The sequence below is a fragment of the Somniosus microcephalus genome, chromosome 6 (assembly GCF_052327205.1).
Source record: "Somniosus microcephalus isolate GS21.2 chromosome 6, FLI_Smic_1.0, whole genome shotgun sequence".
Classification (NCBI taxonomy): Eukaryota; Metazoa; Chordata; class Chondrichthyes; order Squaliformes; family Somniosidae; genus Somniosus; species Somniosus microcephalus.
In genome coordinates this window covers 155,920,722-155,931,261 of record NC_140992.1, presented here as the reverse complement: position 1 = coordinate 155,931,261, position 10,540 = coordinate 155,920,722, and the positions used below count along the sequence as shown (strand labels likewise).

The window sequence follows — 10,540 nt, the reverse complement described above, 5'->3', positions numbered from 1 at the left end:
TGCTGTCAAAAATTTTGAGCCAGATTTTGATTGGGATTTGGATGTTGTAGAATTTTCTTTTTATTGCATATAGGGCTCTTCGGGCTTTTTCTTTTAGTGCATTCACTGCTATGCTGAAGCTCCCTGATGCTGTAATAGTTAGACCAAGGTAGGTGTAGCTCATAGTGTGTCCTATAGTGGTATCACTGAGGGTAAACTGGTATTTGTTTTCCTGACATCTGGGTCTTTTCTGAAAAATCATGATGTTGGTTTTCTTTAGATTTACTGTTAGAGCCCAATTTTGGCAGTATTTGTCGAGTAGGTCTAGTTGTTGCTGTAATCCCTGTTCTGTGGGAGACAGCAGAACCAGGTCGTCCGCATAGAACAGGGACTTCACTTCTCCATCCAGGAGACGGAGACCTGGTGACTCGCTTTGCTCCAGCATGTCTGCTAATTCATTTATGTATATGTTGAACAGGGTCGGGCTCAAATTGCAGCCCTGCCGGACGCCTCTTCTCTGGGTGAAGAAATCGGTGCGTTTGTCTCCAATTTTGACCCCGCATTTGTTTTTCAGATACATTGATTTAATAAGGTCATAGACTTTGCCCCCTATTCCACACTGAAGAAGTTTATAATAGAGCCCTTCGTGCCATATAGAGTCAAAGGCTTTCTTGAAGTCGATGAAACAGGCGAATATTTTCCCATTTTTTGTTTGGTGTATATGTTTTTCAATGAGGGTGTGAAGGGTATAGATATGGTCGGCGGTGCGGTGTTTTGGAAGAAAGCCTATTTGGTTTTTTGTGAGGATATTATGTTTGTTAAGAAAATCAAGTAATCTACTATTTAGAATACTGCAGAATAACTTCCCTAGACAACTGTTGACACAGATGCCGCGGTAGTTATTTGGGTCTGATTTGTTTCCACTTTTATATATGGGGGAGATTAGTCCTTGGCACCAGATATCGGGAAAACAGCCTGAGCGTAATATGATGTTGAATAGTTTGAGTATCGCACCCTGCATCTCCATATTGCTGAACTTGAGCATTTCATTTTTGATGTTGTCTGGGCCACAGGCTTTCTTTAGGTGGAGAGATTTTGTTTTTGTGGCCAGTTCTTTCCATGTGATTGGGGAGTTGATACGCTTATCAATTACTTCATAAAAGGTGATGAGTCGAAGAAGAGATGATGAGTCGAAAGAAGAGATGAATAAGGCTTTTATTAGCTAAGAAGAGACCATGCTTCTTCGTGAGTGACTGAACAAGTCTGAACGAAACCCACACAGTGGTGGGTGGAGTCAGCTGAGGCATGCCTCCATACACAGCGCCACCCAGAGGTGGCAATATACAATACAGTGGTTTACCACATTCACCCCTTGTTTAATGTGAAGTCCGGCGGGGTGAAGGGTACTACAAGTTAAGCCTATCAGGAGGCCTTGTCTGACGTCCTGATCGTCGTGGTGGCGGCGGTGGTGTTACAGCATCCGACGTCGGGTCTGGTGTCTGGGTGGTTGGCGAAGATTCCTGGGGCTTTGGCATGCCGTCTGCAAGGGTTGGGTTGGGAGGGGTGGTGGGGGATAACAGTGGTAAGGGGGATAACGGTGGTAAGGGGGATAACGGTGGTAATTCAGGGGTACCCGAGGGTGCGAGATCTCGTATGGAGACCGTGTCCTCCCGCCCGTCTGGGTATGTCACCCAGGCATACTGGGGGTTGGCGTGTAGGAGGTGCACCCGCTCGACCAGGGGGTCCGTTTTATGCGTCCTCACGTGCCTCCGCAGTAGGACGGGCCCAGGAGAAGTCAACCATGCCGGTAGCGAGGTTCCCGATGTCGACTTCCGGGGGAAAACGAACATTTTCTCATGAGGGGTCGCATTAGTGGCAGTACAAAGCAGTGACCGAATGGAGTGGAGCGCTGCAGGGAGGACCTCCTGCCAGCGGGAGGTCGGATGGCCCTTAGATTTTAGTGCTAAGAGGACTGCCTTCCAAACCGTCGCGTTCTCCCTTTCCACCTGGCCGTTCCCCCGGGGGTTGTAACTGGTGGTCCTGCTCGTGGCGATACTTCTTGTTAGCAGGTACTGCCGAAGTTCGTCGCTCATGAACGATGAGCCCCTGTCGCTATGTATATAGCTGGGGAACCCGAACAGAGCGAAGATGTCATTCAGACACTTGATGACCGTGGTACTGGTCATGTCTGGGCAAGGGATGGCCAAGGGGAAACGGGAGTACTCATCAACTATGTTGAGGAAGTACACCTTGCGGTCAGCGGAGGGGAGGGGCCCTTTAAAATCGACGCTCAGGCGTTCGAAGGGGCGGGTGGCCTTGATCAGGCTTGCTCTGTCCGGCCTATAGAAGTGCGGTTTGCACTCGGCGCAGATTTGGCAGCTCTTGGTCATGGTCCTGACCTCCTCGATGGAGTAGGGCAGGTTACGGGATTTGATAAAATGGAAAAACCTGGTGACCCCCGGGTGGCAGAGGTCATTGTGGAGGGACTGCAGCCTATCACTCTGCGCGTTGGCGCATGTACCACGTGATAGGGCATCTGGGGGCTCATTGAGTTTCCCTGGCCGATACAAGATATCATAATTGTAGGTGGAGAGTTCGATTCTCCACCTCAAGATCTTGTCGTTCTTGATTTTACCCCTCTGCTTATTATTAAACATAAAAGCTACTGAACGCTGGTCAGTGAGCAGGGTAAATCGTTTCCCGGCCAGGTAATGCCTCCAGTGACGCACCGCTTCTACAATAGCCTGGGCCTCCTTTTCGACGGAGGAGTGTCTCGTCTCGGGGCCCTGGAGGGTCCTTGAGAAAAAGGCCACGGGTCTGCCCGCCTGGTTAAGGGTCGCGGCTAGGGCGAAGTCGGAGGCATCGCTCTCCACTTGGAAGGGGATGGACTCATCCACCGCGTGCATTGCGGCCTTCGCGATATCGTTCTTGATAAGAGTGAAGGCTGCACACGCCTCTGGTGTCAGGGGGAAGGAGGTGGCTTTGATGAGGGGCCTGGCTTTGTCTGCATAGAGGGGCACCCACTGGGCGTAGTAGGAGAAAAACCCCAGGCATCTCTTCAGTGCTTTTTGGCAGTGGGGAAGGGGTAGCTCCATTAGGGGGCGCATTCTGTCGGGGTCGGGCCCGATGACTCCGTTCTCCACCACGCAGCCGAGGATGGCCAGGCGCTTGGTGTGAAACATACATTTTTCCTTATTGTACGTTAGGTTCAGCCGTTGGGCCGTACGGAGGAAATTTGCTAGATTAACGTCGTGGTCCTGCTGGTCGTGGCCGCAGATGGTGACGTTATCCAAATAGGGGAAGGTTGCCCGCAGCGCGTTCTGGTCAACCATTCGGTCCATCTCCCTTTGGAAGACCGAAACCCCGTTGGTGACGCCGAAGGGGACCCTAAGGAAGTGGTAGAGGCGGCCGTTTGCCTCGAAGGCAGTATACTGGCGGTCCTCATGGCGGATGGGCAGCTGGTGGTACGCTGACTTAAGGTCGATGGTGGAGAATACTTTGTATTGCGCAATCTGATTGACCATATCAGATATGCGAGGGAGGGGGTACGCGTCCAGCTGGGTGTATCGGTTTATGGTTTGGCTGTAGTCGATTACCATGCGGCGTTTTGCAGTGGTTTTAACGACTACAACCTGGGCTCGCCAGGGGCTAGTGCTACCTTCGATAATGCCCTCCTTCAATAGCCGCTCCACCTCAGAGCTGATAAAAGCTCTGTCCCCGGCACTGTACCGCCTGCTTTTGGTAGCGATGGGTTTACAGTCGCGGGTGAGGTTAGCGAACAGGGGAGGGGGGGGCACTTTTAATGTGGAAAGGCTGCAGGTGGTTTGCAGCGGGCGATTTAAAAGTTGTTGGTTGCAGACTGTTGAGGAAATCTACATGATATAAGGGGTTAATTTCAAGTGTTTGCTGGGTAAAAGTTTTCAGACTTGACACTAGGCAAGTGTCGATGTGTAACTAGAGCTATTGCACGTACTCGAACTACAGCCAAGAACAGATGCCTGCCCACCTAATGGTACCAATGACCTGATAACTTGTGACCGAAAGCAAAGCTTGCCTCCCTTATATATGATTAAAGAGGACCTCCGGTTACACGATTCATGCCCTGTTATAGATTAACGGTTGACTTATGTGTCCAGGATCCTTCTGTCAATATGTTATTTCTACCTGATGATTAATCTAAAATGTATCCTGATAGAGGAACAAAGGGATTTCAATCAAACTTGTTTGTTACACTGTATAAATATAGAACGTTTACACTGTATCATTGGAATAGTAGCCTCACCCCTTGAGTGGAGGTACTGATTCCCCTTGCAAGAGAAGTTAAATAAAAGGCCTGTCCGTCTGACGAATCCAAGTGTGTATTGAGTCATTACCCAGAGCTAAGAAGTAAGGCACTTCTACAATTTGGAGGTTCCACCGAGATGGCTTGCTGTACCAATTGGTGAGTTAACAGACACCGAGTACGTTGCTCGGTTGGGAAAATCCCATCGGCCGAAGGTGGTGTTTTGCCACATTTTTGGGACTTTCCCTGCCATAAGCATAGCTGCGCACAGTCTGTTTATTCCATTGGACAGCACTGCCATCGGGTAATTGACTCACAAGGTTCGGAGGTTAAACTGCCGTTGTGACTGCTTCCCTTTCAGAAACGGAACAGAGGACCAGCCATGAGGCGCTGACGCCCCGCGAACAGGATCGTGCAGAAAAGGACTGTAGGAAGCGCTGAAATAAAGGTACCAGAGAGAGAAGGTTAAGTCAGGAATTTGATTAACTAAGGAGCTAGCGATTTATTGGAAATTGAACTAGCAAGGTTCCAGCTTGCTGAGAGAGAAGGTTAAGTCAGGAATTTGATTAACTAAGGAGCTAGCGATTTACTGGAAATTGAACTAGCAAGGTTCCAGCTTGAAGTTAGCTGGGACAAATTGAAGGCCCTTTTTGCTAAAGATTTGGCTAAAGGGAGTAGGGTAGAAGGAGAGAAGAGCTTGAAGTTAGCTGGGACAAATTGAAGGCCCTTTTTTTGCTAAAGATTTGGCTAAAGGGAATAGGGTAAAAAAAAAAGAGAGAAGAGTGGGCGGTTGTCTGAAACACAGTGTCAATGTTTAATGTTTATGAGAGTGAGTATTTAACTACTTGTTATTATCAATCAACTTTGCAGCTTTGTCCAGTAAGGCTGCATAGGTTGGGGATTTAGTAACACTTTGGTTGTTGTTTAACAAGTGTATTGTTTATTGTTTATTGTTATATGTATTAATGTTTAGTCATGTCTGATCTGTAGAGGCGTCCCACGCAGATCATAGAGTGTTACGGAATTGTTGTATGTTTTAACTAAAATATTTAAGCTGAAAAAAAACTGCAGAAGGGGTTGGAAAAGACCCAAGCCGGGGAAGTGAGTCCCGCGGCAGAATGTATGGTTGAGAAAATAGTGATGTCTTTTACATGATCCACTAAGCTATTGTGGATTCAGTATTTTCCCCAGTTAGAAATACCTTCCACGAGGGTTGAGAACCCTCGAGTTTTATACGTATGTATAGTTTATTAATCTGATCTGTAGGGGCGTACAACGCAGATCATGGATTGTCACGGGAGTTTAGATTGTTTTAAGTGAACCATTTAAGCTGCTAAAATGAGTGCTAGCGCCAGTAAGCCACCCGAGAAAGGCACGCCAGCAGCCTTTATGTTAAAGAACTGGTCAATCATCCATTGATCACCTACCAAATTGGTCCAAATGGACTGTAAATAAGACTAGACCCTTTCCCTCAGATAGTCATTTAACATAGAAAGAATTACTTGCCTCGAGAAATGTTTAACGGACGAGAGAGAAATAGAGAACAGCCAGATAAAAAGACTGCCTCTATGTTTGTTGAGTCAGAAAAAAAATTACCCCGAAGAAACACCTTTCTCCTCTATTATGGTAGGATAACAAGGTAACTATAGAAGGATGAATAGAAGGGAATATAGAGGAAGACGTGGTAGAATAAGAGGGTATGGACGATCTGGTAATTGTTACAATTGCGGACAACCCGGACATTGGGCAAACCAATGCCCTGCGAAAAATTGTCAGAACCAAACCTCCAATAATGGACCTCCGTTAGAGAATAAAGGTCCTAATTTCACTGTCCATAACCCTTTTTCGGACCAGTCAGGAGGTTACCCTACAAACGGACAGGGATTTAGGAGAAATAGAGATCAGAATTACTGACTGACACCAGCAGCCCCAGGCGCCACAGACCACCAAATGCCCGTTGTTTCTTTAAATTCACGCAGCCAACCTGAAGTTAAAATGCAAATAGCTGGGAGACCTATGTCATTTTAGTAGATACAGGAGCAACCTTTTCGGTGTTCGGGAAAGGATATTCTGAAGGAATGCCTATTAATGGGAAAAAGACCCCGATAGCTGGATTGGCTGGAATACTACAATGCTTGAATCAATCGACTCCCCTCACAGTAAAAGTAGAAGAATTTGAGGAAGAACACTCCTTTCTGTTATCAGGAGATGTCTCTATGAATTTATGTGGAAGAGACTTGCTGTGCAAAATGAATGCTACAATCATTTGCTCCCCATCAGGAGTAACGGTAGAAATCCAAGTAGATAAGGCATATGCGTACCCAGTAACAGAAATAAAACACCCTGTTCTTTACGCATGGGAAATTGCCGACCCAAGTTTGAGTCCCAAACTTGTCAGTCTGTTAGGAGCGTGGGGATTCGTTACAAGCTCCATAAAACAATACCAGGAATCCCTGAAACTAGGGAAATGGCATTCAAAATTGCACTGCACGGCCTGCTATGACAAAACAGGACAAGATTATCAGCCATTTTTAAATTTAAAATACCTCCTAACTATTAGACTGCACAGCCCTATAAAGTTACAATTAATCCAGCTGCACCATTACCCAAAAGGTCACAGTATCCATTGTCAGAGAAAGCAGAAAAAGGAGTTGAGCCAGTGATGAGATCATTGTTAAAACAGGGAGTTAACGCCGGATAGAATAAAGGTTGTTTGCAACACATCGTTGCCAAAAACTAAAGGAGAAATGAAGCATTTTCTAGGAATGACTGGCTATTGTAGACAATGAATACATGAGCATGACAAATTTGGAAAATTCGCGGTTACCTGACTTCCTCGGGAACCCAGATTAAAAATGCACAAGAAGTGAAAAATCTTTTACAAGCTATTCAGAGACGTAAACAGATTGCAATTATTAAGTGCCAAGCGCACACGGGGCATTTGGACAAGGTTGCGCTTGGAAACGCTGCTGCAGATAGCGCTGCTAAGTCAGTAGCTATATCAAGTACTGAACGACAAGTTTCAGCCTTCCCTGTTAGGGAAAAGCCAGAGATACCGCAGCCCCCGTCCTTAGATGATGTGCTGACCCATCAAAATAGGGCCAGTTCTGATGAAGTAAAGGAATGGGTTGTTAATCATTGTTTTAAAAACACTGACGGCTTATGGGTTCATCATGACGGCCGCATGGTGGCACCCAAATCATTACTATCACCAATTGCCCGATGTGTTCATAAATTCACCCATGCGGGCAAAAGGGGGATGGCGGACTATATCCTCAAGACCTGGTATGCACCAGGAATCTCAAAAGTTGGCAAAACAAATATGTGAAAATTGTATTATCTGCCAGACCATGAATGCAGGAAAAAAAAAATAAAGAAGGTACAGCCCGCATCCCATCCAAACCCCATGGGTCCTTTTGTACACTTGCAAATGGATTTTATTGAACTACCTGTGTGTATAAGCTTTAAATATGTATTAGTTATTGTTGATATGTTTTCAAGATGGATTGAAGCGTTTCCTTGTAGAAAGAGTGACGCCACCACTGTTGCTAAATGTTTATTGAAGGACATTGTGCCTCGCTTTGGGATACCAGCAAAACTGTCAAGTGACAATGGGTCCCATTTTACAGGAACAGTGATTAAGGAACTATGCAAAGCCTTACAGATTAACCAGCACCTCCATTGCAGTTATCATCCACAGTCGGCTGGACTAGTGGAAAGATATAACGGGATGCTGAAAAACAAGCTTGCAAAACTGTGTAAAGAAACTGGACTTAAATGGGTTGATTTGTTGCCCATAGCTTTAATGATAATGCGGTCTGCTACCAACAGAACTACAGGATTGTCGCCTTACGAGATCGTCATGGGAAGACCACAGAGATTGCCCTTTTCGGCACCTTTAACAGCTAAACAAATGGACATTCATAAAATGGAGGAAGATATGTTGAGTTATTGCATTGCACTAACCAAATGCATTTCTAGTTTCCATCAGCAGGTAAAGGAAGCCCAGGTCGGCCCCGCTGAAGGAAAGTGCCATACTTTCGAGCCAGGAGATAACGTCTACATAAAAATCTTCAAGTGAAAGAATGGCCTTCAACCCAGATTTGAGGGACCCTTCCAAGTACTCCTGACCACAAACACCGCTGTAAAAGTAAAGGAGCGACCAACATGGATACATGCGTCCCATTGTAAGAAGGCATCAGTTGAAGATGATACACTGCCAAGATGAACTGGATTTGGACTCTAATAAGACTGTTCCCTTTGTTAACGATAATTGAAACTGCCATATTGACTTATCAGATCCCCTGAAGGGCAAACCATGCATAGAAGAATGTGTACTTTTAAACAGTGATTTCTTTTATATTATATGCTATAACGAGACTATGAAGGTTCAGCTTCAGGATCACACTATGCAGGTACCCCCGTATCAACCCCTGAGTCTTAGGATTAGGCAGGATAAGGTAGTAGAAGAAGATAGATGGAGTGAGTGCAAATGTAACTACACTTTGACTAAAACTACTACTAAACCACCGGGTGCAGTCGAATGGCCCTATTGGGGATGGTGGAACCTGTCCACAGTACAAAATTTGACTAGTAAAAAAATCTGGAAAGGAGAACACGGAATAGGAATGATGCACCAGATATGGAACAAATTTGAAGCCTATAATAACACCTATTTCATCTGTGGGCATAGAGCATACCCCTGGTTACCACAAAATTGGACTGGGTCATGTTATTTGGGATATGTAGTGCCTTATATACATCACATTTCATCTTTGGATAGCCACCCTGGGACACGAGCAAAACGAGCCATTACAGAAACTGAAAGGTTCTTTGCTATAGCATTTCCCTGGTATGGAACAGGGAAGTTAACAAGAGAATCTATAAATATGGCAGCAGTGTTGGAACAAATAGCCAATGATACTGCAGATGCTCTTAGTGATGTAAACGCAGAAATGGTGGCTTTGCGCACTGTTGCCTTACAAAACCGCATGGCTCTGGACTATTTGTTGGCAAAAGAAGGGGGCACATGTGCAATCATAAAAACCGAATGTTGCACCTATATCCCAGATAGCTCAGAAAATATCACCAATCTGGTAAACCACATAAAGAAGGCCGTAGAGAAACTACGTCAACCTGAACCATGGTCAATGTGGGATTGGATTTCAGGATGGGGAGGAGCATTGGGAAAGCAAATTTTGGAAGCTTTTATCGCAATTGTGATGATAATAATTTTAATTAGTTTATTGATTGGTTGTTTAAAATTATTGTGTACAAAAGTCCTTTCCTTATTAGCGTCAACTCCTCCAGTACCAATGATGTCTGAATATGAGGATATTAAGGGTGAGACCTTTGATGTAGAGTTTCTTAAACTTAGCGAGATAGATTGTCCTTAGAAAGGACAAAAGGGGGGAATGAGGAAATCTACATGATATAAGGGGTTAATTTCAAGTGTTTGCTGGGTAAAAGTTTTCAGACTTGACACTAGGCAAGTGTCGATGTGTAACTAGAGCTATTGCACGTACTCGAACTACAGCCAAGAACAGATGCCTGCCCACCTAATGGTACCAATGACCTGATAACTTGTGACCGAAAGCAAAGCTTGCCTCCCTTATATATGATTAAAGAGGACCTCCGGTTACACGATTCATGCCCTGTTATAGATTAACGGTTGACTTATGTGTCCAGGATCCTTCTGTCAATATGTTATTTCTACCTGATGATTAATCTAAAATGTATCCTGATAGAGGAACAAAGGGATTTCAATCAAACTTGTTTGTTACACTGTATAAATATAGAACGTTTACACTGTATCATTGGAATAGTAGCCTCACCCCTTGAGTGGAGGTACTGATTCCCCTTGCAAGAGAAGTTAAATAAAAGGCCTGTCCGTCTGACGAATCCAAGTGTGTATTGAGTCATTACCCAGAGCTAAGAAGTAAGGCACTTCTACACTGTGAGTGGGGGGAGGGGTCCACCGTATGCTAGTGTGACACTCTTAAGGTGGCACTGAAAATCCAACCCTAGCAGGACGGCAGCGCAAAGACGGGGCAGGACTAGCAGTTTAAATTTTTTATATTCAGTGCCCCCTACTGACAGGGTCACCACACAGTAGCCGCTGATGTCCATTGACTGGGACTTGGACGCCATAGAAATGCGATGGTGCGTTGGCAGAATCGTGAGGGAGTGGCTACGTACCGTGTCGGGGTGGACGAAACTCTCTGTGCTCCCGCTGTCGATCAGGCAACTGGTGGCGCGGCCGTTTACCGCGATATCCAT

General features: G+C 45.5%; 1 long non-coding RNA gene across 1 annotated transcript; it reads left to right on the top strand.

The window, feature by feature from the left end:
• Positions 1-4,245: 4,245 nt before the first annotated feature.
• On the top strand, positions 4,246-10,093 carry LOC147116131 (uncharacterized). The gene is made up of 3 exons (XR_015078751.1): positions 4,246-4,420; positions 4,623-4,709; positions 8,243-10,093. It is a non-coding gene; the product is annotated as an uncharacterized LOC147116131 (long non-coding RNA).
• Positions 10,094-10,540: the final 447 nt, after the last annotated feature.